The following is a 26,395-nucleotide window of genomic DNA, read 5'->3' on the forward strand; positions in this document are numbered from 1 at the left end:
GAGCAAGGAAGGATACTGTCAGAGGTGCAAGGGAGGATACTGTCAGAGGTGCAAGGGAGCAAGGGAGGATACTGTCAGAGGTGCGAGGGAGCAAGGGAGGATACTGTCAGAGGTGCGAGGGAGCAAGGGAGGATACTGTCAGAGGTGCAAGGGAGCAAGGGAGGATACTGTCAGAGGTGCAAGGGAGCAAGGGAGGATACTGTCAGAGGTGCAAGGGAGCAAGGGAGGATACTGTCAGAGGTGCGAGGGAGCAAGGGAGGATACTGTCAGAGGTGCGAGGGAGCAAGGGAGGATAATGTCAGAGGTGCAAGGGAGCAAGGGAGGATACTGTCAGAGGTGCAAGGGAGCAAGGGAGGATACTGTCAGAGGCTCAAGGGAGCAAGGGAGGATGCTGTCAGAGGTGCGAGGGAGCAAGGGAGGATGCTGTCAGAGGTGCGAGGGAGCAAGGGAGGACACTGTCAGAGGTGCGAGGGAGCAAGGGAGGATGCTGTCAGAGGTGCTAGGGAGCGAGGTACTTACATGGTGCAGGTACTATAGACTGTGCTGAGAAGGTACTGTACGGTGTTGCAGAGTTGAATATTTTAGGTAATGTTAAAGAATGTACTGTAAATTGTACATGTATTTTGGGTGATGCTGAGAGGGTATTGAATATGTTTTAAGGAAGGTAACTGTAAGTGGCGCAGGAGAGGGTACTGTTGGTTGTATAGGGACGATTACTGTTGTGAGTGTAGGTACTGCAGGTACTGCATGGGAAATAATTATATGTGGTGACCATACTGAAACTGATGTAGGATTAGGGAACTTCAGGGATGCAGGTTGTGTAGGCATAACAAGGGAAAGGTACTGTGTCGGGCCCAGGTTCTGTATGTGGTGCAGGTACTGTAGATTATACAAGAAAGGCTATTATAAGAGTGTATTCCTGTTGATGGTGCCGGGATGGAGCACAGGAGGTAGTGATGCTGTAGATGGTTCAGGGAAAGGAAACATTCCGTAGCTAGTACAAATTGGTACGTACTGTATTTGGAACAGGAAGGTCCATCCCAGCAGGGGTTACAAATGCACGTGAAGTCAGTGTCCAGCATGCCGTGCACGCAACTGAAAGAAAAAAATATCTATGGATTTATCATATAATTACTTAACAGAGTGCTAATTGTAATTAAAAAAAAAAAACGTGTTTGCTCTCGTATGTGTACATGTTTACTTTTGCAGTATAGTTGTACACACATTTTGTGGGTAGATGTCTCAGATCTAAAAGCACCACTACTTGCAGGCACGCACACAGGCAGGGACACAAACGCGAGCGCGCGTATACATACACACCTGAAAGCACAATTAGGTGAGTACGTACACACACACACACACACACACACACACACACACACACACACACACTGTACTGTAAGAAGGCTTTTGACACAGTTCCATACAAGAGATTAGTGCAAAAGTTGGAGGACCAGGCAGGTATAACAGGGAAGGCACTGCAGTGGATCAAAGAATACATGATGGGAAGGCAGCAGCGAGTCATGGTACGTGACGAGGTGTCAGACTGGGCGCCTGTGATGATCGGGGTTCCATAGGGGTCAGTCCTAGGACCTGTGCTGTTTCTGGTATATGTGAATCACAGGACGGAAGGAATAGACTCAGAAGTGTCCCTCTTTGTAGACGATATGAAACTAACTAGAATTCAATTGACGAGGATCAAGCAGGCCTACAAAGGGAACTGGACAGGCTGCAAGCCTGGTCCGGTAACTGGCTCCTAGAGTTCAATCCCACCAAGTGCAAGGTCATGATGACAGAGTATAGTTTAGGGGGCCAAAGACTGCAAACTTCACTCAAGGAAAAGGATCTTAGGGTGAACATAATACCGAGCATATCTCCTCAGGTGCACATCAACCAAATAACTGCTGCAGCATATGGGCGACTAGCAAACCTATGAATAGCGTTCCGGCACCTCAGTAAGGAATAGTTCAGGGCTATGACTCTGTATATAGTGTACGTCAGACCCAGGCCCGTCAAGAAATTAGAAAAAGTGCAAAGGTTTGCAACGAGACTAGTCCCGGAGCTAAGGGGCATGTCTTACAAGGACAGGTTAAAGGAAATCAACCTGACGATACTGGAGGACAGGAGAGAGAGGTGAGGGGACATGATAATGACGCTGAGGTCAGTGGTCACCTGCGGTCATACCTGTCTAAGCTCTTGGGAGTTAGCGTGGGCTGTTACCAAGCACCATGGCTTGTTGTAGTGTTTTAGAATCTCAGGTTCAAGTGTTGAAGAAGGAGATTCTACTTCTTCAGGAGGAAAATAGGAAGCTGAAGCTTCGCACAGATGAGTTTGGGAGCAAGTGTGAGAAGGATTTAGCTGGTAAGGAAGGAATGGTCACCAGCAGTGATAGTGGCAGCCGCTTTAAGTGGCAAGTGGTTCACAGTTCAGGAAGAAGGAAGATGAGAGTTAATAGAGAAGATGTGAAGGTAGGAAATTGATTCTCTGTTCTCCAAGACGAGTGTACTTCAGTGGTTAGTGAGGTTAAAGGTACCACTTATTCCCTTGCTAATCAAGGTAAGAATATTTTAATAGTAGGCGATTCTCAGGTAAGATATATGGACCGTGCATTTTGTAACAGAGACAGAAAGGTCAGACAGAGAGTGTGCCTTCCTGCAACTGGTGTTGGTGACATAGTCAACAGGTAGGATAATATTATGGTAGGTAATGGGGAGAAGTTCATTATCTGTCTTAGTGCTGGGGGTAATGACATTGGGATGGGCAGGTGAGAGGAGCTGCTGGATAAGTACAGGTCAGCCATAGAAGTAAAGTCTAAGGGAGGGATCCCAGTCATATGTAGCATCTTGCTTAGAAAGAGAGTGGGCAATGAATGAATGTCTAGGGCAATTGGTATAAATTGCTGGATAGACAGGTACTGCAAAGAACTTGCAATCCCATTCATTGATAACTGGGACCTATTCTTTGGCAAACATGATATGTACGCAAGGGATGGAGTTCATCTCTCTGGGGATGGAGTGGTTGCATTAGCCAATTCAATTGAGAGGGTAATTGATGACTTGTCTAGGAATTTAAACTGAGAGATTATAGAGGTATGGGTGTTTGTGGGAAACAATCAGGCTGCAGCATTAGGGTTAACAACAGCAGTTATTACCGGGATACCTCAGGGATATGTTTAAAAGACAATATTCAAAATAAAGTTGCAAGTAATGGCAAATCAATTGATCAACAAACAAAGAGAGATAGTAGAAGGCAACAAGTGACTAGCTCCCTTAAGGTTTACTATACAAATAGTAGGAGTCTAAGAAATAAGATAGATGAGCTAAGATTACTTGCAAGTGTAGGTAATATAGATATTATTGGTATAACAGAGACCTGATTCAACCTGAAAGATAGAGAAATGCCTTTTGAATGCAACATACAGGGTTATAAACTATTCCACAATCATAGGGTCAACAGGAAAGGTGGTAGAGTGGCGATGTATGTCAAAGAAAATTTAAATTGTTGTCTTAGACATGATATAAGATTAGAAACATCGAACACAAATTCTGTTTGGCTACAGTTTCTCTAGGGACGTGACAAATTAATTTTGGGTGTAATTTATAGGCCCCCAAACCTTGATAGGGAGTGCAGTAAGCTGTTATGGGACGAAATTCATAAGGCATCTAGATATGAAAATGTTGTGATAATGGGAGATTTTAACTTTAGACAAATTGATTGGAACAATATGACAGGAAATCTTGAGTTTAGTGACTTTCTTGATACGGTTCAGGATTGCTTTTTAGAACAGGTTGTGACAGAACCAATTAGATTAAACAATCTGCTTGACTTGGTTCTTGTCAACAAAGATTCACTAACTAATAATCTTGATTTTAATGATGAGCTTGGGGAAAGAGATCACAAATTACTTAGTTTCTATATATCATGGAATTTCCCAGATAACTACAATCAAATCTCTGTCCCAGATTTTCGCTTGGCCGACTTCATGGAACTGAAAAATTACCTGGGTGGGCTAAATTGGGATGTCCTGACTATGAATCAGGTAGGTGATCTTCGTTGCCAATATGACGTTTTTCAGAGCATAGTTCTAGCTGCCCAGACAACTTTTGTTCCGAGTAGGGAAATTAGATCTAACAAAAATGATCCCAAATGGATGAATAATAGATTAAAACATTTCATTGGTCAAAAGAGAGGCATATATAGGCGTGTCAAAAGAGGGGATGGGCAGTTAAGAAATCAATATATTCAATTAAAGAGAGAAATAAAGAAAGGGATAAGGAAAGCAAAAAGGGATTATGAGGCTAAGGTCGCAAGGGATTCAAAGACTAACCCAAAAGGGTTCTTTCAGGTATACAGAAGTAAGATTAGGAACAAGACTGGCCCACTTAAGAGTAACTCTGGTCAGATCACTGACAGTGATAAAGATATGTGTGAAATTCTCAATACCTACTTCCTCTCAGTTTTCACCCAGGAAAATACTAGCGATATTCCTGAAATAATAGATTATGTAGAACAGGATAATAAACTATGTACGATTGCGGTAACTACTGACATGGGCCTCAGACAAATAGAGAAACTAAAACCTAACAAATCCCTAAGCCCTGATGAACTGTTTGCAAGGATGTTAAAGGAATGCAAAGAGGAACTTAGCATACCTTTGGCTAATCTTTTTAACATATCACTACAAACTGGCATAGTGCCTGATAAGTGGAAAATGGCAAATGTAATACCTATTTACAAGGCAGGTGACAGGTCCTTTTCTTCGAACTATAGACCAATAAGCCTTACCTACATAGTGGGAAAATTTATGGAATCAATAATTGCCGAAGCAATTCGTAGCCATCTTGACAGGCACAGATTGATTAATCTCAACACGGTTTTACAAAGGGGCGTTCCTGTCTTACGAATTTCCTAACTTTTTTCACTAAGGTGTTTGAGGTAGATCGTGGTAATGAATACGATGTGTATATGGGCTTCAGTAAGGCTTTCGATAGGGTTCCACACCAGAGGCTATTGAGGAAACTTAAGGCACACGGAATAGGAGGAGAAATTTTTTCCTGGGTAGAGGCATGGCTGACAAATAGACAGCAGAGAGTTTGCGTAAATGGGGAGAAACCAGAATAGGGGCACGTCACAAGCGGTGTTCCTCAGGGGTCAGTGTTGGGCCCGTTGTTGTTCACAATTTATACAAACGACATAGATGAGGGAATAATTAGTGACATAAGCAAATTTGCTGATGACACCAAAATAGGCCGTCCAATTCATTCTAATGAGGACACTAGAGCACTCCAGGATATGAATAGACTGATGCAATGGTCGGAGAAGTGGCAGATGCAGTTTAAAATTGACAAATGCAAAGTTCTAAATGTTGGACAGTTAAATAACCATGCCACATATAAACTAAATAATGTAGATCTTAATACTACTGATTGCGAAAAGGATTTAGGAGTTCTGGTTAGCAGTAATCTAAAACCAAAACAGTGCATTAGTGTTCGCAATAAAGCTAACAGAATTCTTGGCTTCATATCTAGAAGTATAAATAATAGAAGTCCTCATGTTGTTCTTAAACTCTATATATCCTTGGCTAGGCCTCATTTAGACTATGCTGCTCAGTTCTGGTCACCGTATTACAGAATGGATATAAATGCTCTGGAAAACGTACAGAGGAGAATGACAAAGTTGATCCCATGTATCAGAAATCTTCCCTATGAGGATAGACTGAGGGCACTGAATCTGCACTCTCTCGAAAGGCGTAGAATTAGGGGGGATATGATCGAGGTGTATAAATGGAAAAGAGGAATAAATAAAGGGGATAATGTAAATAGCGTGCTGAAAATTTCCAGCCAAGACAGGACTCGCAACAATGGTTTCAAGTTGGAAAAATTCAGATTCAGGAAGGATATAGGAAAGCACTGGTTTGGTAATAGAGTTGTGGATGAGTGGAACAAACTCCCGAGTACAGTTATTGAGGTTAAAACGTTGTGTAGTTTTAAAAATAGGTGACGTGTACTTAGCTCAGTGGTGACGTGTACTTTGAGTGGTGACGTGTACTTAGCTCAGTGGTGACGTGTACTTAGCTCAGTGGTGACGTGTACTTAGCTCTGTGAAGACCTGTTTGTGTGCTCTCTGTGAATCTGAACCAGGATGCCCTCTCTTGAGCAGCTTTACCAGCAGCTGAGAGAAGAGCTCAGAGTTGCTAAACTGGAGATACGGCGATTAACGGAGGAGAACAAGAGGATTCGTAGTAATCCTCCTGTTGTGAGTCCCCAGGTTAAGAGGGGAGCTTGGTCAGTGGCCGGGCAACATGGAACCAAGCTGAAGTTTAAGAAAACGGTTGGAGAGGCAGAAACAACGAGAAACCAGAAGACTGCCGTGGAAACTTCCAACTCATTCTCGGTGCTACCTGACGAATGTGAGTGTTCTACTGGGAATGCCACAACGAGCACCAAGGAAGCATTGGCAGACGTGAGTGAGACATCCCTAGAAACCCCAACGAAGACCATCGAGAACGTCATGACGAATTCTACAAGTGGTGTAATGCTACCTGGCGAATGTGAGTCGACTACTCGGAGCATCACGACGGACGACGCAAAGGAAGGTAAAAACATTGTTGTTGTTGGGGATAGCCAGATTAGGTACATGGATAGGGCATTCTGCTTGAAGGACAGGAGTAGGAGGCAGAGAGTGTGTTTTCCTGGGGCAGGGATGAAGGATATTGTTAGCCGTCTGGATGACATCATGAGAGGTAATGGGAGCAATCCTATTATCTGTCTCAGTGCTGGAGGCAACGATGTTGGCAGACGTAGGAGTGAGGACCTGATTAGCAGGTATAGGTCAGCAATAGATATAATTAGGAGGAAGGGTGGGAAACCTGTCATATGTGGCATTTTGCCAAGGAGAGGAGTTGGAAATGAATGGTTGTCCAGAGCAATTGGTGTCAATTGCTGGCTGGACAAATACTGTAAGGAAAATGCGGTAACATTCATTGACAACTGGGACCTCTTCTATGGCAGAAATGACATGTATGCCAGGGATGGGGTTCACTTATCTAGGTGTGGGGTGGGAGCACTGGCCAACGCAGTGGAGGGAGCTGTTAGGTCTTTAAACTAGGAATAGTTAGTGGTATGGGTTTCTGCGGGAAAACTGTGAAGTCTCAGGGTAGTAATATGAGTACTAGGAGAACTAGTAATAGGCAAAATGAGGTGGATATGGGAAAGCCAGTGGCACTAATTGACAAGGACAGTAATAGTTTTAGTGGAATAACAGAAAGGAGCAGGAATGATAAAGAGAAAGGAGGGTCCTTAAGTATATATTACACAAATAGTCGCAGTGCTAGGAATAAGATGGACGAGTTGAGACTAGTTGCTAGTGCAGGTAACATAGATGCATTTGCCATTACTGAGACGTGGTTTAATTCAAAAAGTCGGGACATGCCTGCAGAATGTCACATTCAGGGTTTCAAATTGTTCCAAGTAGATAGAAGTATCGGGAAGGGGGGGTGGGGTGGCATTGTATGTCCGATATCGCTTGAACTGTTGCATTAAAACAGGTATTAAGTCTGAAGTAACACATACAGAGTCTGTTTGGATAGAATTTTCAGAGGGGCATGAAAAATTAACTTTAGGTGTGATATACCGTCCCCCAAATTTAGATAGGGAACAGGGAAGACTACTATGGGAGGAAATTGTTAGGGCCACAAGGCATGATAATGTAGTAATTCTAGGAGACTTTAACTTTAGTCATATTGATTGGAATTTCTTGACTGGGAATTTAGAATCAAACGACTTCTTAGAAGTAGTTCAGGATTGTTTTCTGAAGCAGTTTGTGACAGAACCTACAAGGGGTAATAACCTGCTTGACTTAGTTCTGGCAAACAATGAATGCCTTGTTATTAATTTAGAAGTTTCAGAAGAACTGGGTGCTAGCGACCACAAATCAATTACATTTAGAATTGAATGGAAGTATGATAGTAGGGATAACTCAGTAACAGTCCCAGATTTTCGCTTAGCAGATTACGATGGGCTTAGAGAACACTTATCATCTGTTGACTGGGGTAACGAAGAGAGCTATCAATATGACAGTTTTCTGAACACAATACATGCTGCTCAAAGAACATTTATCCCTGATAAAGAAATTAGATCAAATAGAAATGACCCAAAATGGATGAATAATAGGCTGAAATATCTACTAGGGCATAAGAAAGGAATTTATAGGCGTATCAAAAGAGGCGAGGGTCATCTTATGAATCAGTATATTGACACTAAGAGGGACATTAAAAAGGGGATAAGAAAAGCTAAAAGGGACTATGAAATTAAAGTTGCTAGGGATTCTAAAACTAACCCAAAAAGTTTTTTCCAGGTATATAGAACAAAAGTCAGAGATAAGATAGGTCCCCTTAAAAATAACTATGGGCATCTTACTGACAAAGAGAATGAAATGTGCTCGATTTTAAATAATTATTTTCTCTCGGTTTTTACACAGGAAGACACTAATAATATTCCGGTAATTAATTTTTATAGTGGGCCAGAAGAAGATAAATTATGTAACATCATAGTCACTAGTGAAATGGTTGTGAAGCAGATAGACCGACTGAAGCAAAATAAGTCACCGGGTCCTGATGAGGTTTTTTCAAGGGTTCTAAAGGAATGCAAAATGGAAGTCTGTGAACCATTAACTAATATTTTTAATTTATCAGTCCATCAAGATTGATGGACTGAACACATCGACTCAAGGTTGAGGGACTGATTACCTCATTCTCCTCCTGTTCTTCAAGTTTCTCCTATGTATGGACTGATGAAGCCACTGTGTGGCGAAACGTTTCCTCAATAAAGATACCCAAGAGTTGCACATGTGTCTAATTTATCAACATGTCGGTTCTCTGAACCATTCATCTACAAACCTGTCAGACACTGCAACTTCTTGGGATCTTAATACTTAGGAATTCTTCGCTTGCCTAATTCTTGGGCACAACCTACTTCCACATTGAACAAATGTGACACTACCTATGACTGCTACACCTCTCCTGCCATACGGTTTATAAGCTGCTTCTCCGCTCATCTGCCGTATTCTACTCAAGATTGATGGACTGAACACATCGACTCAAGGTTGAGGGACTGATTACCTCATTCTCCTCCTGTTCTTCAAGTTTCTCCTATGTATGGACTGATGAAGCCACTGTGTGGCGAAACGTTTCCTCAATAAAGATACCCAAGAGTTGCACATGTGTCTAATTTATCAACATGTCGGTTCTCTGAACCATTCATCTACATTCAGCGTAGGATGACTAAATTAATACATAGCATTAGAAATCTTCCTTATGAAGAAAGATTGAAGACTCTTAAGTTACATTCACTTGTTAGACGAAGAATGAGGGGAGACCTGATCGAAGTGTATAAGTGGAAGATAGGTATTAATAAAGGGGATATTAACAAGGTCTTGAGGATATCTCTCCAAGAGAGAACCCGCAGTAATGGATTTAAATTAGATAAGTTTAGATTTAGAAAGGACATAGGAAAGTATTGGTTTGGAAATAGGGTAGTTGATGAGTGGAACAGTCTACCTAGTTGGGTTATTGAGGCTAGGACTTTGGGTAGTTTCAAATTTAGGTTGGATAAGTACATGAGTGGGAGGGGTTGGATTTGAGTGGGACTTGCACATCAGAGCTTATTTCTTGGGTAGCATTGAAAATTGGGTTGGTCAAATGTTTGTTAGTGGGATGAATTGTAAAGGACCTGCCTAGTATGGGCCAACAGGCCTGCTGCAGTGTTCCTCCTTTCTTATGTTCTTATGTTCTTATGAGTGGGTGTGGGTGGGTGTGAGTTGGACCTGACTAGCTTGTGCTGCTGGGTCTGGTACAGTGTTCCATCCTTGAGTGGAGGTGACTAGACTGGGTGGGTCATTGGGCTAATCCGGGGGGGGGTCATTGGTCTAATCCGGGGGGGACATGGACCTGCTCCGCATGGGTCAGTAGGACTGTTCAGTGTTCTTTCTTTGTTATGTTCTTATGTTCTTATAAAATAAATGCAAGGTTCTGAAGCTCGGGAGTGTCCATAACCCTAGCACTTATAAGTTAAATGATGTAGAACTTAGCCATGCAGATTGCGAAAAGGAGTTGGGGGTTATGGTAAGCAGCAACCTTAAACCAAGACAGCAATGCCTAAGCGTACGTAATAAGGCAAATAGATTATTGGGATTTATATCAAGAAGTGTAAGCAACAGAAGTCCAGAGGTCATACTGCAGCTTTATACATCATTAGTAAGGCCTCACCTAGATTATGCAGCTCAGTTCTGGTCTCCATATTACAGAATGGATATAAATTCGTTAGAAAACATTCAGCGTAGAATGACTAAATTAATACATAGCATTAGAAATCTTCCCTATGACCTGTACTTAACTCAGTGGTGACCTGTACTTAACTCTGTGAAGAAGTGTCTTGTTTGCTCCCGTGGACTGAACCAAGATGCCCTCCATCGAGCAACTTTACCAGCAACTTAAGGAAGAATTGAGGGCAGCGAAGATGGAGATACGGCGATTGACCTAGGAAGGGATCGTGGTCAGTGGCTGGACAGCAGGGGACGACGAAGTTGACGATCAAGAAGACGAATGGAAAGCCAGAAACGATGAAGAAGAAAGAGACTGCTGTGGAAACTCCCGTGGAAACCTCCAACGCATTCTCGGTGTTACCCGACGAATGTGAGTCTACTACTGGGATCGTCACGACGAACGCCAAGAAGGTAAGAATATTGTTGTTGTTGGGGATAGCCAGGTTAGATACATGGATAGGGCATTCTGCTTGAAGGACAGGAGTAGGAGACAAAGGGTATGCTTTAATGGGGCTGGGATGGAGGACATTGTTAGCCGGCTTGACAACATGAACGGTAATGGGATCAATCCTGATTGATAAATTAGACACATGTGCAACTCTTGGGTATCTTTATTGAGGAAACGTTTGATTGATAAATTAGACGCCTCTTGGGTACACAGTGGCTTCATCAGACTGATGAAGCCACTGTGTGGCGAAACGTTTCCTCAATAAAGATACCCAAGAGTTGCACATGTGTCTAATTTATCAACATGTCGGTTCTCTGAACCATTCATCTACAAAGGGATCAATCCTATTATTTGCCTCAGTGCTGGAGGCAATGATGTAGGCAAGCGTAGAAGTGAGGATTTAGTTAGAAAGTTCAGGACAGCTATAGACATGATTAGGAAGAAGGGGGGGCGCCCTGTTATATGTGGCATTTTGCCAAGAAGAGGTGTTGGTAATGAATGGTTGTCCAGAGCAATTGGTATTAATTGTTGGCTGGATAAACACTGTAAGGATAATGCAGTACCATTCATTGACAACTGGGACAACTTCTATGGCCGATATGACATGTATGCCAGGGATGGGGTTCACTTATCCAGGGCAGGTGTGGGTTTTCTTGCTAACTCAGTTGAGGGGGTTGTTAGGACTTTAAACTAGGATTAGTTAGAGGTATGGGTTTAGAAATGATTAATAATGAGTATGGATATATTGACTTATGCTCTGATATTAAGAATCTTAATAGTAACTGTCATGGAGTAACTCTGGGTAATGATAATTTCAGAAATTGTGTAAAAACAAAGATGAATAGGAAAAATGTGCAGAAGAAAAAACATATGATGGTATTTTATGCTAACAGTCGAAGTGCAAGAAATAAAATTAATGAACTACGTTTGGTAGCATGTGCTGGGAACTTTGATATCATTGCATTAACTGAAACGTGGTATGATTTAAAGAGTCGGGATATGGCTGCTGAGTGTAATATTCAGGGATTTAAGTTGTTCAATGTGGATAGATGTAATGGGAAGAGGGGAGGAGTTGCATTGTATGTTCGAGAAAATATTAATTGTTGCATAAAAACAGGTATAAAAATAGATGGAGCAGTAACAGAGTCTGTTTGGGTAGAGTTCGTGGAGGGTGAAGAAAAACTAATTCTAGGTGTAATATGTTGTGCAAGAAAGGTATAAAATACCTACAATATGAAAGTTAAGACACATGTGCAACATCTGGATATCTTTATTGTAGACGTTTCGCCATCCAGTGGCTTTATCAATACAGATTCTAGGACATGATAGGAAGACAGTAGAACTATATACAAAAGATGAGGTAATCAGTCCCTCGGCCTTGGAGTTAGTGTTCACAGCATCGTGGTGGAGGAGAGTCTGGACTCTCCTCCACCACGATGCTGTGAACACTAACTCCAAGGCCGAGGGACTGATTACCTCATCTTTTGTATATAGTTCTACTGTCTTCCTATCATGTCCTAGAATCTGTATTGATAAAGCCACTGGATGGCGAAACGTCTACAATAAAGATATCCAGATGTTGCACATGTGTCTTAACTTTCATAGGTGTAATATACCGACCTCCAGGCTTGGATCACGATAGAGGGAGACTTCTTTGGGACGAAATTGTTAGGGCTTCTGGACACAGTAACATAGTCATAGTTGGGGACTTTAACTTTAGCCAAATTGACTGGAATTCTTTGACAGGTAATCTAGAGTCCAGTGACTTCATGGAAACAGTTCAGGACTGTTTTCTGAAACAGAGTGTAACTGAGCCTACCGCATTCTATTCAAGATTGATGGACTGACCACATCGACTCAAGGTTGAGGGACTGATTACCTCATTCTCCTCCTGTTCTTCAAGATTCTCCTTTGTATGGACTGATGAAGCCACTGTGTGGCGAAACGTTTCCTCAATAAAGATACCTAAGAGTTGCACATGTGTCTAATTTATCAGACCTAGTCTTGTCAAATAAGGAAACACTCGTGAATAATCTGGAGATCACTGAAGAGCTTGGCGCAAGTGATCACAAATCCATCACTTTTAGCATTAATTGGGAATGCAAGAATAATGATAATACAGTAAAAATCTCTGATTTTCGTTCTGCCGATTATAATGGACTTAGGGAACATCTGTTTAATCTTGATTGGGGTTATCTAGCTAATGATTTTATTGACGATAATCATACTTATGAATATGAACGGATCTGCTTTTATGATTATTTTCTTAATAATGTACACAGTGCCCAGAGTATATACATTCCCCAGAGAGAAATTAGGTCTAATAATAACGATCCCAAATGGGTTAACAGGAGGCTAAAGCATCTATTAGGGGAGAAAAGGGGAATTTATAGGCGCATCAGAAGAGGAGAGGTTAACCTTACTGACCAATATGTTCAGCTTAAAAGAAAAGTAAAAAAGGCGATTAGAAAGGCTAAACGTGACTATGAAATTAGAGTTGCTAATGAATCAAAGACTAATCCAAAGGGGTTCTTTCAAGTGTATAGGACGAAGGTGAAGGAAAAAGTAGGACCTCTGAAATCTGGGAATGGACAGCTGACGGATAATGAACTGGAAATGTGTTCCTTATTTAATGACTATTTTCTGTCAGTTTTTACACAGGAAGATGTAAATGAGATTCCAGTAATTAACAATTATTTAGTTCCTGATGAATTTAAGTTAACTAATATTACTGTCACGAGGGACATGGTTATTAAACAGATAGACAAACTGAAACAAAATAAGTCCCCGGGACCCGATGAGTTGTTTTCAAGGGTACTTAAGGAATGCAAGATGGAACTTAGTCAGCCATTAACGAGTGTATTCAATGCGTCCATCCTTACCAGTGTTGTGCCAGAGTTGTGGAAGATGGCTAATGTGGTTCCTATATTCAAATCAGGGAATAAGTCCATTCCTTCAAATTACCGTTCAATAAGCCTGACATCTATAGTGGGCAAGTTATTAGAATCAATTATAGCTGACATTATCAGAAGTCACCTTGAAGAGCATAACTTGATAAATGAATCTGAGCATGGATTCACGAGAGGTCGTTCCTGCCTGACAAACTTACTGACGTTCTTCAATAGAACATTTGAGGCAGTTGACAGTGATAAGGAATATGATATTGTTTGTTTGGATTTTAGTAAAGCCTTCGACAGAGTACCTCACAAGAGACTCTTAAGAAAAGTGGCAGCTCATGGTATAGGAGGTAAAGTTCTAGCATGGATTGAGGCATGGCTTACCAATAGAAAGCAGAGAGAGTAAGACACATTTGCAACATCTGGGTATCTTTATTGTAGACGTTTCGCCATCCAGTGGCTTTATCAATACAAATTCTAGGACATAACTTGAAGACAGTAGAACTATGTACAGAAGATGAGGTAATCAGTCCCTCAACCTAGGAGTAGGTGCGAACAGCACCATAGTCGTGGAGATTCTGAACCTCCACGACTATGGTGCTGTTCGCACCTACTCCTAGGTTGAGGGACTGATTACCTCATCTTCTGTACATAGTTCTACTGTCTTCAAGTTATGTCCTAGAATTTGTATTGATAAAGCCACTGGATGGCGAAACGTCTACAATAAAGATACCCAGATGTTGCAAATGTGTCTTACTCTCATCTTGTCGGTATTATATACCATTTCGTACACAGAAAGCAGAGAGTTACCATTAATGGAGTGAAATCTGAATGGGGATTAGTCACTAGTGGCGTTCCACAAGGATCAGTTTTAGGCCCTCTCCTGTTCATAATTTACATTAATGACCTTGATGAAGGGATTACTAGTGACATGAGTAAGTTTGCTGATGATACAAAGATAGGCCGTATAATTCACTCTGAGGAGGATATCAATGAACTCCAGGACGATTTGAACAAATTAATGTCTTGGTCTGAAAAATGGCAGATGAAGTTTAATGTGGATAAGTGCAAGGTACTTGCCCTTGGTAATGAAAATAACCCTCGAAGCTATAATCTAGGTGAAGTAGAGCTTGGTCATACAGAATGTGAAAAAGACTTGGGAGTCATGGTAAGCAGAAATCTAAAGCCAAGACAGCAGTGCCTTAGTGTGCGCAACAAGGCCAACAGATTACTTGGAAATAAATGGTATAAAATACCGACACAATGGCAATATAAACACAAATGCAGTATAATGTGATCCTTTATTGACTACGTTTCGCCCACACAGTGGGCTTTTTCAAGTCACAAACAGAACTACCTGGGGTGGAAGGAACGCGAGTATTTATAGTCCGGCTGAGGTCAGGTGAAGAATGCTGCATCTGATGATGTACCGAGTTGGGTTGTAGAGTCTAAAAACTTGGGTAGCTTGGGAAGGAGACTGGACAAGTTTGTGAGCAGACCTTCTACAGTGTTCTTATGTGGGATAGCGATGAAGAAGTTTCTTGGCAAGTGGTTCAGCTATGTTATAGAAGCCACTATTCTGGTTGAAGTTGTCGGATATAGAAATAAGTGATGATTCCAGGATTCTTCGGTATTGAGTGTTGTCTTCTGTGGCGATAAGTCTTGAGTTTCAGTAGTTTATCAAGTGGTTGTGTGAATTGCGGTGTTGTACGCAGGCATTCCTTGTGTCGTCAGACCTGCTTGCGTATTGGTGTTCCGAAATACGTGTTTGGAGGTCCCTTGATGTTTCGCCCACGTATAACTTGTTGCAGTCATTACAAGGGATTATGTATACCCCTGCAGAGGATGGAGGCTTGTCCTGCCTACTACTGGTGATGTCCTTGATGGTCGTGGTTGTGGAGGTAGATACTTGGAATGATGTTTTGGCAAAGATGTTGGAAACATGTTTGGCAACAAGTTATACGTGGGCGAAACATCAAGGGACCTCCAAACACGTATTTCGGAACACCAATACGCAAGCAGGTCTGACGACACAAGGAATGCCTGCGTACAACACCGCAATTCACACAACCACTTGATAAACTACAGAAACTCAAGACTTATCGCCACAGAAGACAACACTCAATACCGAAGAATCCTGGAATCATCACTTATTTCTATATCCGACAACTTCAACCAGAATAGTGGCTTCTATAACATAGCTGAACCACTTGCCAAGAAACTTCTTCATCGCTATCCCACATAAGAACACTGTAGAAGGTCTGCTCACAAACTTGTCCAGTCTCCTTCCCAAGCTACCCAAGTTTTTAGACTCTACAACCCAACTCGGTACATCATCAGATGCAGCATTCTTCACCTGACCTCAGCCGGACTATAAATACTCGCGTTCCTTCCACCCCAGGTAGTTCTGTTTGTGACTTGAAAAAGCCCACTGTGTGGGCGAAACGTAGTCAATAAAGGATCACATTATACTGCATTTGTGTTTATATTGCCAACAGATTACTTGGATTTATCTCAAGAAGTATAAGTAACAGAAGTCCAAAAGTTATTTTACAGCTCTATACATCACTAGTGAGGCCTCATTTAGATTATGCTGCTCAGTTTTGGTCACCTTACTACAAGATGGACATAGACTCATTAGAGAACATACAGAGAAGAATGACTAAAATGATTTACTGTGTAAGGAACCTCCCGTATGAAGATAGACTTAAAGCCTTGGTTTAGAAAGACACGTAAGCAAACACTATAACATACGTGTCTTTCTAAACCAACTTGTCGTAGAATGAGGGGAGATATGACTAAATTAATACATAGCATTAGAAATCTTCCTTATGAAGAAAGATTGAAGACTCTTAAGTTACATTCACTTGTTAGACGAAGAATGAGGGGAGACCTGATCGAAGTGTATAAGTGGAAGATAGGTATTAATAAAGGGGATATTAACAAGGTCTTGAGGATATCTCTCCAAGAGAGAACCCGCAGTAATGGATTTAAATTAGATAAGTTTAGATTTAGAAAGGACATAGGAAAGTATTGGTTTGGAAATAGGGTAGTTGATGAGTGGAACAGTCTACCTAGTTGGGTTATTGAGGCTAGGACTTTGGGTAGTTTCAAATTTAGGTTGGATAAGTACATGAGTGGGAGGGGTTGGATTTGAGTGGGACTTGCACATCGGAGCTTGTTTCTTGGGTGGCATTGAAAATTGGGTTGGGCAAATGTTTTGTTGGTGGGATGAATTGTAAAGGACCTGCCTAGTATGGGCCAACAGGCCTGCTGCAGTGTTCCTCCTTTCTTATGTTCTTATGTTCTTATAAGTGGATGACGGGCATAAACAAGGGAGACATTAATAAAGTACTGAGGGTGTCGAACCAGGTAAGAACCAGGAATAATGGATTTAAGTTGGATAAATTTAGATTTAGAAAGGACATAGGTAAGTACTGGTTTTCTAACAGAGTTGTAGATGCGTGGAACAGTCTTCCCAGTGGGGTGATAGAGGTTAGGACCTTGGGTAGCTTTAAGAAGAGACTGGACAAATATATGAGTGGGAGGGGCTGGGTTTGATTGGTGTTAAGGGGTACGGGAGTTATTTCTTGAGTAGCTTTAGGTAGATGTCGTTTTGATAAGGACCTGCCTCGTATGGGCCAGTAGGCCTTCTGCAGTGTTCCTACATTCTTATGTTCTTATGTTCTAAAAAAAGATTGAAGACTCTTAAATTACATTCACTTGTTAGACGAAGAATGAGGGGAGACATGATCGAAGTGTATAAGTGGAAGATGGGTATTAATAAAGGGGATATTGATAAGGTCTTGAGGATATCTCTCCAAGAGAGAACCCGCAGTAATGGATTTAAATTAGACAAGTTTAGATTTAGAAAGGACATAGGAAAGTATTGATTTGGAAATAGGGTAGTTGATGAGTGGAACAGTCTACCTAGTTGGGTTATTGAGGCTAGGACTTTGGGTAGTTTCAAATTTAAGTTGGATAAATATGAGTGAGAGGGGTTGGATTTGATTGGGACTTGCAATTGAGTGGATAGAGTTATCAGAGATTATTTCTTGGGTAGCATTGAAAATTGGGTTGAGCAAATGTTTTGTTAGTGGGATGGATTGTAAAGGACCTGAATGAACATTAAAATGGACCTGCCTAGTATGGGCCAACAGGCCTGCTGCAGTGATCCTCCTTTATGTTCTTATAAAATACCGAGAGGAATTGACAAGGTGGGCAGAGACAGGATGTACCAGAGATGAGGCACAGCAACAAAGGGTCACAATTGGAAGTTGAAGACTCGGATGAGTATTTCTTCAGTCATCGAGTTGTCAGGAAGTAAAACGCTCTGGAGAGTGATGTAGTGGAGGCAGGATCCATACATAGCTTTAGGAAGAGGTATGATAAAGCTCATGGAGCAGAGAGTGGACCTAGTAGCAACCAGTAAAGAGCCGGGGCCAGGAGCTATGAATCGACCCCTGCAACCACAATTAGGTGAGTACACACACACAGGATGAAGCAGCAAGGCTGTACCTCGTATTCACCTTCAACAGTTCAGACATGGGGGTAATTACACATGAAAGATCCCTTGGTGCTAATGATTTAAAGGTCCAGAGTTTCGTATACCTCGTAAATAAGGAGGGGAGAAGCTAAACTTCATGAGGCAATTCCTGCATAAGGTGTAGTGGGGAAGAGGACTAGAGGGATAGACATTAAATGAAATGATGGAAAACGTAGCCACAAACTACAGGGAAGCAGAGAAGTTCGTGCTCAAGGGAAACAGAAACAATGGTGAGACCAGAGTGAGCCCTTGGTTTACCTGAAGGTATAGAGGTCAGAGCTGAGCCGAAGAGCCAGGAAGGAATATACACGGATAAGGAGGGCGGGAATATGAGAATGACATAGCATCGAAAGCCAAATCTGACCCAAAGTTGTTATACAGCTAAATTAGGAGAAAAACAACAATCAAGGACCAAGATATCAGGTTGAGGAACGAAGGAGATCACAAGAAATGACTAGGAAGTATGTGTAGAGCTCAACACGAGATTTAAGGAGGTATTTTTAGTAGAGGCAGAAAGGCTTCCAGCAAACCGAAGTGAAGTGCTAGACACCCAACACAGAAACGAGGAGGTGAAAAAAATACCATGGATCCTCAGAGAGGGAGCAGAAGCACTCTATGTACCGTTAGCAACAATTTTCAACAATGTGGAAAAAGACACTTATGTACAGTTCAGGACATTTATTAAAGGAAACGTTTCGCCACGAGTGGCTTCTTCAGTCCTAATACAGAGAAAACTAAGAAAACACACATATATATAGTGGTGGGAGTCAGGTGAGGTGAAGCGTGGGTAGAGGTGGTAATAGTAGTAGTAGTAGTAATTGAACTAAGGAGGTGAGGTTAGAGAGGGACCTGCTGGCATCAAGTAACACCAGTTCCCAGGATGGGTAATATCCTCTTGCTTAGTAATTTTGAAATACTGTAACTACCGGATTTTTGCTTTATAGTGTTACTGACAGAAATTAGTGCAGCTTCAATGCATTTTCTCCGTCTTAAGTCGTCTTCTTTAATAACTAGTTTAGCTTCATTGAATTTCATGAGGTGTCCAACATCGTCTCTATGTTGAACACATGCGTTTTTGCGGTCATCATTTCTGCAAGCATTTTTGTGTTCTGCTATCCTAATGTCCAGAGTTCTGGCTGTTTCCCCTACATATACTTTGTCACACCCCCCACATGGAATAGTGTAGATTCCTGCACTTGTGCCAGAATCATGCTTGGGTTTTTGTATCAGGTTCCTAATAGTAGTTGAAGAGCTGGTAGATATTTTAGCCAGTTTTCTGTCAAACATTTTTGAAACATTAGTGGCAACGTTGCTGACCGGTAAAACGATGTAACTTGGAGGCTTTTCTTCAATTTGATAGGTGTTGGTCTTGCTGAGGATACGTGTTGCACGTTTCCTGCAGTCACGTATGAAGTGTAGGGGAAAGTGTAGTGAACTAAAAGAGTTGGTGATGTATGTACATTCTTCTTCGAGGAACTGCGGACTGGAAATTCTGTAGGCTCTCAGAAAGAAGCCAATAACTACCCCTCTTTTAGTTCTTGTGTCATGGTGAGAGAAGAAATGTAGAAGATCATTCTTGTAGGTAGGCTTCCGGTAGACTTTAAAAGAAAGTTTGCTTTCCCCTGTGCGTAAGAGAACGTCGAGAAAAGGTAACTGGTTGTCCTTCTCCTCCTCTAGAGTAAATTTAATAGTAGGTTCCATCAACAATCTGGAACCTACTTTCCCCTACACTTCATACGTGACTGCAGGAAACGTGCAACACGTATCCTCAGCAAGACCAACACCTATCAAATTGAAGAAAAGCCTCCAAGTTACATCGTTTTACCGGTCAGCAACGTTGCCACTAATGTTTCAAAAATGTTTGACAGAAAACTGGCTAAAATATCTACCAGCTCTTCAACTACTATTAGGAACCTGATACAAAAACCCAAGCATGATTCTGGCACAAGTGCAGGAATCTACACTATACCATGTGGGGGGTGTGACAAAGTATATGTAGGGGAAACAGCCAGAACTCTGGACATTAGGATAGCAGAACACAAAAATGCTTGTTAGGTAAGACACATATGCAACAGTTAGGTATCTTTATTTTGAAACGTTTCGCCTACACAGTAGGCTTCTTCAGTCGAGTACAGAAAAGTTGATAGAAGCAGAAGATACTTGAAGACGATGTAATCAGTCCATCACCCTTAAAGTTTTGAGGTGGTCAGTCCCTCAGACTGAGGGACTGACCACCTCAAAACTTTAAGGGTGATGGACTGATTACATCGTCTTCAAGTATCTTCTGCTTCTATCAACTTTTCTGTACTCGACTGAAGAAGCCTACTGTGTAGGCGAAACGTTTCAAAATAAAGATACCTAACTGTTGCATATGTGTCTTACCTAACAATCTGTCGGTATTTTATACCATTTTAATGTTCACAAAAATGCTTGCAGAAATGATGACCGCAAAAACGCATGTGTTCAACATAGAGACGATGTTGGACACCTCATGAAATTCAATGAAGCTAAACTAGTTATTAAAGAAGACGACTTAAGACGGAGAAAATGCATTGAAGCTGCACTAATTTCTGTCAGTAACACTATAAAGCAAAAATCCGGTAGTTACAGTATTTCAAAATTACTAAGCAAGAGGATATTACCCATCCTGGGAACTGGTGTTACTTGATGCCAGCAGGTCCCTCTCTAACCTCACCTCCTTAGTTCAATTACTACTACTACTACTATTACCACCTCTACCCACGCTTCACCTCACCTGACTCCCACCACTATATATATGTGTGTTTTCTTAGTTTTCTCTGTATTAGGACTGAAGAAGCCACTCGTGGCGAAACGTTTCCTTTAATAAATGTCCTGAACTGTACATAAGTGTCTTTTTCCACATCTTGTCGGTATCACCATACCATTTCCTCAATTTTCAACAAACCTATCGTAACAGGGTAGTTCTCCGAGGTATGGAAGACAACAAATGTAGTCCCAGTTTTTGAGGGGACATAATATAAGTAGCATTAAAATACTGACCAGTGTCACTGATATGTATCATATGTAATGTCATGGAGAAGACTATCAGGAGAGGAGCGGTGGACCAGCTAGAATGAAATGTGTTCCTACGTAACAAACATCAGGCTTCAGGGAAGGGAAATTCTGTATGACAAACCAACTGGAGTTCTACGACAGGGTAACAGAAGACAATACAGAGAGAGATATAAAGAAGGGGAGGGGTAGGTAGGCTGCATTCTCTTGACTGTAAGAAAACTTTCGACACAGTACAAAAAGAGATTGGAACAACAGCTAGAGGAGCAGGCAGGATCAAGGAATACCTGAGAGGAAGGAACAATGAGTGATGGTACTTGACGAGGTGTCAGAGTGGACTCATGTGTTGAGCGGGATTCTACAAGGCTCAATCCTAGGCTAATGCTGTTTCTTGTAAATGTAAATGACGTGACGGAAGGATAGATTCAGAAGGATAGATTAATGCGGAGAATTCAACGAACGAGGGTCAGGTAAGACTACAGAGGGATCTGGACAGGCTGCACACTTGGTCCAACTAATGGCTCCTGGAGTTTAACCCCACCAAGTGCAAATTAATGAAGATTGGGGAAGGGCATAGAAGTAGTCATGAAGCTTGGGGAAAGACAAAGAACACCGCAGACAGAATATACATTCGGTGGTCAAAATCTGCAAGCCTCACACAAGGAAAGGGATCCTGGGTTGAGCATCATACTGAGCACATCCTCTGAGGCGCACATCAACCAAATAACTGCTGCAGCACATGAATGCCTGGCAAACCTATGAACAGCTTTTCAACAGCTAAGCAAGGAGTCATTCACGACACTGTAAATCGAGTCTCACAAATCTGCTGGAGTTCCGTGACAAAGCAACGAAATTTAGGCAGGGCATGAGGACTGGTCGGACTGTATATTTCTGAATTGCTAGAAGGCATTCAATACAATACCCCAGAAGAGATTGGTTCAAAAACTACAGGAGAAGGTAGGAATTTCAGGAAAACACTTACAGTGGATCAAGGAATACCTAATGGGAAGGAAGCAACGAGTTACCAACAGGCGGAGGTGTTGGTATGGAAGTGTGTGACAAATGGCGTGTCACAGGGATCAGTAATTGGACCAGTACTGTTTACTGTGTCTGTAAACGACATGGCAGAGAAAATCGGGCCACATGTGTTACTGTTGGAAAACACTGTAAAGCTAACGAGGTGAATACAACCCGAAGTAGACCAGAAATGACTGCAAATGAATCTGGACAAGCTGCAGGATTGGTCTGACAAGTGACTACTTGAATTTGACTCTAGCAAATGCAAAGTTATGAAAATAAGAGAGAGCAAAGACGTCCACACACAGCGTACACGCTAAGGGGACACAGACATCCATATACAGTTTACAGGCTCAGGGGACGAAGACATCCATATACAGTTTACAGGCTCAGGGGACGAAGACATCCATATACAGTTTACAGGCTCAGGGGACGAAGACATCCATATACAGTTTACAGGCTCAGGGGACAAAGACATCTATACACAGTTTACAAGCTCAGGGGGCAAAGACATCCGTACACAGCGTACAAGCTCAGGGGACAAAGACATCCATACACAGTGTACAGGCTCAGGGGATAAAGACATCCATACACAGTGCACAGGCTCAGGGGACAAAGACATCCAAACACAGTGTACAAGCTCAGGGGATAAAGACATCCAAACACATGTACAGGCTCAGGGCACAAAGACATCCATACACAGTTTACAGGCTCAGGGGACAAAGACACCCGTACACAGTGTACAGGCTCAGGGGACAAAGACATCCATACACAGTGTACAGGGTCAGGGGACAAAGACATCCATACACAGTGTTCAGGCTCAGGGGACAAAGACATCCAAACACAGTGTACAAGCTCAGGGGACAGACATCCAAACACAGTGTACAAGCTCAGGGGACAAAGACATCCAAACACAGTGTACAGGCTCAGGAGACAAAGACATACAAACGCAGTGTACAGGCTCAGGGGACAAAGACATCCATACACAGTGCACAGGCTCAGGGGACAAAGACATCCAAACACAGTGTACAGGCTCAGGAGACAGGCTGCAAACCTTCCTGAAAGAGGACCTCGGGGTGAGCATATTTTCAACCATTTGGCCTGAACCACAAGTCAACCGAATACCTGCTGCAGCAACAGTAGTGGACACAGAGACCAGAGATGATATATAGTAGTTAAGACATACAAACGACTGTGAGGAACTGAAGGAGTGAACATGAATAGAATGGTACACGAAATCACAGCTCAAAGTTAAAAGCCCTGATGAGTCACAGGGATGTTAGGAAATAATTCTTTAGCCTTAGAGGGATCAAGGCAGTGAAGTTGTTAAAGGTAGCTTTAAGTATGTATCACAGGGATGAAGTGGCCAAGAGAGCATTAAGCCAGTAGTAATCAGTGAAATGGGGCCAGGAGCTGAAACGCAACACATTTAGATAAGTACAGTTAGATGAGTACACACACACACACACACACACACACACACACACACACACACACACACACACACACACACACACACACACACACACACACACAGATTTTGTGTTGTTACACACACACACACACACACACACACACACACACACACACACACACACAGATTATGTGAAGTTACACACACACACACACACACACACACACACACACACACACACACACACACACAGATTATGTGAAGTTAATGAGGGGAATTAAATCAGATGAGGATCAGGTAGGACATTAAAGAGACCTGGACAGGCTGGACACCTGGTTCAGCAACTGGCTTCTCGAATTTAACTCCGCCAAATGCAAAGTCATGAAGATCGGGGAAGGTCAAAGAAGACCGCAGACGGAGTATAGGCTACGTGGCCAAAGACTGCAAACCTCGCTCAAGGAGAAAGATCTTGGGGTGAGTATAACACCGAGCATGTCTCCGGAAGCACACATCAACCAGATAACTGCTGCAGCATATGGGCGCCTGGCAAACCTGAGAACAGCATTCCGATATCTCAGTAAGGAATCATTCAAGACACTGTACACCGTGAACGTCAAGCCCATACTGGAGTTTGCAGCACCTGTTTGGAACCCGCACTTGATCAAGCACGTCATGAAATTAGAGAAACTGCAAAGGTTTGCAAACAAGACTAGTTCCACAGCTAAGGGGAATGTCCTACGAAGAAAGGTTAAAGGAAATCGGCCTGACCCCACTGGAGGACAGAAGGGTTAGGGGAGACATGATAACGACATACAAAATACTGCGTGGAATAGACAAGGTGAACAGAGACAGGATGTTCCAGAGAGGGGACACAGAAACAAGAGGTCACAATTGGAAGTTGAAGACCCAGATGAGTCAGAGATTACAAGTCTCACTCAAGGAAAAGTATCTTGGGGTGAGTATAACACCAGGCACATCTCCAGAGGCGCACATCAACCAAATAACTGCTGCAGCATATGGGCCCCTGGAATACCTAAGAACAGCATTCCGGCATTTTAATAACGAATCGTCCAGGACCCTGTACACCGTGTATGTCAGGCCCATATTTGAGTATGCAGCACCAGTTTGGAATCCACACCTAGCCAAGCATGTATGGAAATTAGAGAAATTGCAAAGGTTTACAACAAGACTAGTCCCGGAGCTAAGGGGCATGCCCTACGAGGAAAAGTTAAGGGAAATCGACCTGACGACACTGGAGGACAGGAGAGATAGGGAGGATATGATAACGACATATAAAATACTGAGAGGAATTGACAGGGTGGAGAGAAACAGGATGTTCCAGAGATGGACACAGCAACAAGGGTTCACAGTTGGAAGTTGAAGACTCGGATGAATCACAGGGATGTTAGGAAGTATTTCTTCAATCACAGAGTTGTCAGGAAGTGGAATAGTCTGGGAAGTGATGTAGTATAGGCAGGATCCATACACAGCTTTAAGAAGAAGTATGATAAAACTCATGGAGCAGGAAGTGAGACCCAGTAGCGACCAGTGAAGAGGCGGGACCAAGAGCTGTGACTCGACCTCTGCAACCACAACTAGGTGAATGCCACTAGGTGAGTGCCACTAGGTGAGTACACACCCACACCCACTCCCACATCCACATCCACATCCACACACACACACACACACACACACACACACACACACACACACACACACACACACACACACACACACACACACACACACACACACACACACAGAACTACAATAGACGAAGACAGCAGCACAAGAACATCAGATCAATATATAAATTCCACAAAAAGCTTCACAAAGAGTGAAGATCAAGGCTACTGGTTTATCCGATCCATCTTACCAGGAAAGAAACTATTAAAACTGAGATCCATAAAGGAAATGGACCGAATACAGTAGACGGAAGGTCATGGAGGCAGTAATGGAAATTGTCATGGCCTAACACGTTAAGAAATCCACAAGAAAAAGGATTTAGGACGAACCAACTCGATTTGACCTGGTTTTCTCCTAAAGAGAATATAATATAGGTGAACAAACATTATCTCTCGGTCCACAGCAGTGTGTGCAGGTTCGAATCCGGCTATGTACCGAGAGATGATGTTTGTTAAAATTTCGTCCGTTTGCGAATTGTTAAGGAGAACATAAGTGAAATAGTTTTTTTGTTACTAGTGGTCAGTAGCCACACGATATTCAACTTTGAATACTTGATAGAAGTAAGAATGAAAAGAGAAGGATGAGCAAATAATAAACCAAATTAAAGAAGCTACAATGCGTGGATAAGAGATTTTCTAACTGAAATCCGATGAAGAATTAAACTAAATTGTCAGACAATCCATGAGATGATGGAGGGCCTAGCCAGAAATTGCCTAGAGGCGATCACAAATTTTCATACCATTTAGAAAGGAAGGGAAGGGGAGGGAAAATACAGTGGAATCCCCTGATTTAATCAAAGCATTACAGACGCAAAACGAATGAGTAAAGGATTATGGGGAAAAGTTCAGAACACAGAGTACAACAGAGAATAGATAAAGAAAATTAGTAACGGTGTTGGTGGGGCTTGAGGCTTGAGTTGTTTAAAATCGTATTATTGCCATTTCGTGAGTTATGAATAATTAGGAAGTCATGAATAACTAGGAATGACTATGCAATGAAGTGCAGGGAAACTGGTAGTCAGTTTAAGAATGACA

General features: G+C 42.2%; 1 long non-coding RNA gene across 3 annotated transcripts in view; it reads right to left on the bottom strand.

Annotated features, from left to right (window-relative positions):
- Nucleotides 1–964: 964 nt before the first annotated feature.
- The window catches only part of LOC128692871 (uncharacterized), a 626,907-nt gene continuing 601,476 nt past the window's right edge, over nucleotides 965–26,395 (bottom strand). For all 3 annotated transcript variants that reach the window (XR_011392873.1, XR_011392872.1, XR_011392874.1), the window contains exon 4: nucleotides 965–1,095. This is a non-coding gene — a long non-coding RNA (uncharacterized lncRNA). The remainder of the gene's footprint in view (nucleotides 1,096–26,395) is intronic.

The sequence above is a fragment of the Cherax quadricarinatus genome, chromosome 38 (genome assembly GCF_038502225.1).
Source record: "Cherax quadricarinatus isolate ZL_2023a chromosome 38, ASM3850222v1, whole genome shotgun sequence".
NCBI lineage: Eukaryota > Metazoa > Arthropoda > Malacostraca > Decapoda > Parastacidae > Cherax > Cherax quadricarinatus.